The 4,411-nt window shown below is 38.4% G+C and overlaps 1 pseudogene; it reads left to right on the top strand.

The window, feature by feature from the left end:
- Nucleotides 1–428: 428 nt before the first annotated feature.
- Nucleotides 429–2,731, top strand: LOC103738625 (annotated as a pseudogene).
- Nucleotides 2,732–4,411: the final 1,680 nt, after the last annotated feature.

Raw genomic sequence — 4,411 nt, 5'->3', positions numbered from 1 at the left:
TTTTATGTAAAGCACCATGAAGTTTGTATAAATCACTCATACTGAGTGATTATTCATTTATGTTCATGCAATCTCTACCAAAATATAAAATTTTCTTCCCACCATCAAAACTTTCTATGGACAAGCAGGCTCTTGCATGCTAATTTACCTCCATTCTGTACATCAGGGTGTCAGACTTTCTTAAGACAGGAGGAAGTAGACATGTGCTGTAGGAAGAGAATTGGGGCAGAGCCCAGCACATCCTGTGCCCTGGGCACAGTAGTGAGAGGAGTGTCCCTCCAGCACGCTGTCCTTCAGAACCACTCAAAGTTTGAATTAGAACTTCTGTGTCAAGGAACAAAATGTGTGGATAGTGCAGAATCTGGTGATCATATCATCATCTGAGTTTATGGAATGTTTAGGATTTTGTGACATTTGAGGATGTTGCCATGAACTTTACCCAGGAAGAGTGGGCTTTGCTGGATCCTTCTCAGAAGAATCTCTACAGAGAGGTGATGCTGGAAACCTGCAGGAACCTCACTGCTATAGATAAAAATATCATCTTATCTTCATTTAGTATATTAAGGAATAAGTGTTTCTTGGTATCAGTAGTCTTCTGTTATTTGAAATACAGAAAGGGAAGAATGTGTATAAATCAGGCATGATTCAATATACACTGAAGCTAGAAATTAATTTTTCTGTAATTTCTAATTCCTCATAAATTTCCTTTTACTGCATTTTAGGCAACAAATGGGAAGACCAGAACATTGAAAATCATCATTAAAGTCCTGGAAGAAATCTTAGGTAATTTCTATGCAAAAGTGGTAGCAAAGTTCCTTTCAAGGAATTTTAAAAAATATTTATGATGTGTATATGTGTTTCTCTCGCTCTTTCTTTCTCTCTCTCTCTCTCTCTCTCTCTCTCTCTCTCTCTCTGTATGCGTGTGTATGTATATATGTGTGTGCACACCTACATGCACTGCCCAAGGAAGCCAGAAGAGGGTGTTAGACAGATGGAGCTGGAATTATAAAAGTTGTGAGCCACCCAATGTGGGTGCTGACAACCAAGCTGTGGTCCTCTGGAAGAGCAGCAACTGTGCTTAACTGCTGAGCCAGCTCTTCAGCAGCCCATTGAAAGAATTTTAATGTGGACATTTATGAATAAACCATCAAAAGAAATCTATGCAAGTATAAATGTTTCATCATTAGGAAATGTAATGTGTACTTCAATGTAAGAATGCTATTCAGTGTTTGCAGAGCATTTCACTTGGGTATAGTCTAGGAACTGATGTTAAAAGTCACTTTTTAAAAATCATAGCTCTGTGATAGGATATTATTGAATCATTATCCTATTTAGTTTCAGACCATATAGATATGACAAAAGGCATATGCTTTACCCAATACTGGGAACAGTGTATGACCTATACCCTGCCATAAACCATAAACACTCAGTAATAAATCAGCTATTACTAATATATTATCATTTTTACAGAAGTTCAATGTTTGAGCAAAAAGAAGATCTTCAAGATGGAGAAACTTTCACTCAGATAGCAAATGTCTGTATGAGCATGACAATTTCTAGTGAACTAGCATCTTATGAAAACAATGTGTATGGAAAAGTTTCTATGTATCACTCACCATTTAATAACCACACTACCTCTCACTCTCAGTACAAACCGTATGAGCATGAGGAGTATGGAAACAAGCCCCAGAACTCTAACTCTCTCACAAGCTGTCAAAGACATATGAGAACTCATATTGTTCAAGGACCTTGTAAATATAAGGCATGTTTAAAATCTTTTGGTTTTCCAAGTTCTTTTGGAGTATGTCAAGAGACACACAGTGCAAAAAATCCTGTGAATACAGGAAAGTAGAAAGGCCTCTGTGGATGCGAATTCACTTCACACACATGGAGGACCTCAAACTGCAAGAAAATACCCATGTAATGTATGTGGGAAACAGCTGAGTTCTTCCACTTATCTTCGAGGACATGAAAGAATTCATAGTGGTGAAAAACCCTTCAAATGTAAACAATGTGGTAAAGCCTTCAGATTTCCTGCTTCCTTAAAATTACATGAAAAAAGTCATACTGGAGAAAACCTGTATGAATGTAAGCTGTGTGATAAAACCTTTAGATGGTATAGTACTCTTCAAAGACATGAAAAATCCATACTGGGGAAAAACCCTATCAATGCAAACAGTGTGTTAAAGCCTTTAGGCATCACACTGGCCTTCAAAGACATGAAAAAATTCATACTGATGATGAACCCTATGAATGCAAACAATGTGGTAGAGTCTTTAGGTGGTACAGTACTCTCCATAGACATGAAAAAATTCATACTGGAGAAAACCCATATAAATGTAAACATTGTGGTAAAGCCTTCAGGCAGTACACAGATCTGCAAAGACATGAAAAAATTCATTCTGGAGAAAAACCATATGAATGTAAACATTGTGGTAGAGCCTTTAGGCAGCATATTAACCTTCAAAGACATGAAAAAATTCATACTAGAGAAAAACCTTATGAATGTAAACAGTGTGGTAGACCTTTTAGGCAGCATATTACTCTTCAAAGGCATGAAAAAACTCATGCTGCAGAAAAAACACTCTATGAATGTAAAAAGCCTTTGGCTGTCACAGTAATCTCTGAAGACATGAAAAAAATTTATACTGGACAAAAACGCTGTGGGTGTAAACAGTGTGATAAAGCTTTTACATGTCACAATTGTCATAAAAATGAAAAACAATGCTAGCTAAAAGTCCTATGAATACAAACTATTCAGTAAAGCCTTTTGATAACCTACTTTTGAAAACAGTACCCTTTGATTTATTTATTTTTATTTTAATGTGCACGGGTATTTTCCCAGTATGTATGATAAATGTACCCATGTGTGCAATGCCAGCAGAGCCAGAAGAGGGTGTTAGATCCTTTGGAACTGGAGTTAAGGACAGGGGTTAGTTGCCTTGTAAGTGCTTGGAATTGAACCCAGGTCCTCTGCAAGAGCAACCAGTGCTCTTAACTGCTGAACCATCTCTCCATTCCCTAAAAACCCACTTTATAAGAAAGATACAAAAGAACTCATACTGGGGGAAGGAAAAACCTGTCAATGTAAACAATATGGAAATGCCTTTAGATTTCAGTTCCTTGCAAATTCATTGTGCCTAAGATCCCTATGAATTTAAACAATGCCTTTAGATATTCCCTTCGTGAAATCACATGACAGAGCAGGCACACTGCAATGTTCTTTGAATCTCAAATAATTATGAGAGAAAAGCCTAGAAATGTAAAATCAAAGTAGTGTTAATCCTTTATAAGAGTTCATTTCAGTTATGGGTAAGAACTCACTCTCAATTAAAGCTCTAAGGTTGTAAACAATGTGGATAAGAATTGAGCTGTCATAGTTCCTAACCAGAGGCATTGCTGTGGAAGATTTCCTGGGGAGATGTTAGCAGACGTCTCTTCACCCAAGATGCGGCACTAATGCCAGAATACAGTAACAATTCTACTGTTACTACTATTACTGCTCTTACTTTTCTCCACCCCTTCCTCTGGCTCTTAGATTTTTTTTTTTTAATTATTATTTTTATTTTATGTGTATGCATGTGTTGCCAGCATGTATCTAAGTGCACTCCAGTGTTGTGCAATGCCCACAGAGGACAGAAAAGGGCATCAGATCCCCTGGAACTGGAGTTATGGGCAGTTATTAGCTGCCATGTGGGTCCTGGGATTTGAACCCAGGTCTTCTGCAAGAACAGCCAGTGTTCTTAACCACTGAGTTATCTCTCCAGACCCTGGCTCTTACATTTTTGTGTAATGCTTTTAGAGCCTGGGGTGGGGGTAATATGAATGTCCACCTATGGCTAATATTGGGTCATTGTGCTAGAGCCATGCTCACTTGCTCTCAGGATCTTCATCATTGATTTTCATTTCTGTGGCACATCATCCATTGTTAAAGGAAGTTTCCTTTTATGATGCATTGCAACAATAACAGAGCTCTATAGGCTTGAACCCAAATGTTTAGAAGGCAATTTGAGAGGTATATCACATGCATTTACAGGTAGCAATTGCTTCCCTATTGGGGCCTATAACCTGTCCAGCCATGGGTTGCAATACTGGCTTACAATACCAGACATGGATTTCCTTCTGTTGATTTGGCTATAAACTCATTTGGAAAGCTGTTGTTTGTGCCCATGATAGTTGTGCACCAATAGGCATAGTCTGCCTGACCCTTTGCTGCTGTAGCACAGAGGCTATACATGTGCAAGATTGTTTGTGACAGTTTTTCCCCAGCAGTCTGCATAGCACGTGGCACATGAGCCAGCCTGTGTGGAGGGACCTTCCATCATAGTTCCAGCATTATTTCTCCATGCCCTATAACCAAAGCATGTGGGTCTTCAGCAATGAGGTCTTACAATATACTTTTGGCACATAA

Source organism: Nannospalax galili, unplaced genomic scaffold (genome assembly GCF_000622305.1).
Source record: "Nannospalax galili isolate Female #2095 unplaced genomic scaffold, S.galili_v1.0 scaffold1519, whole genome shotgun sequence".
Classification (NCBI taxonomy): domain Eukaryota; kingdom Metazoa; phylum Chordata; class Mammalia; order Rodentia; family Spalacidae; genus Nannospalax; species Nannospalax galili.
This window is presented reverse-complemented; position numbering and strand designations above follow the sequence as displayed.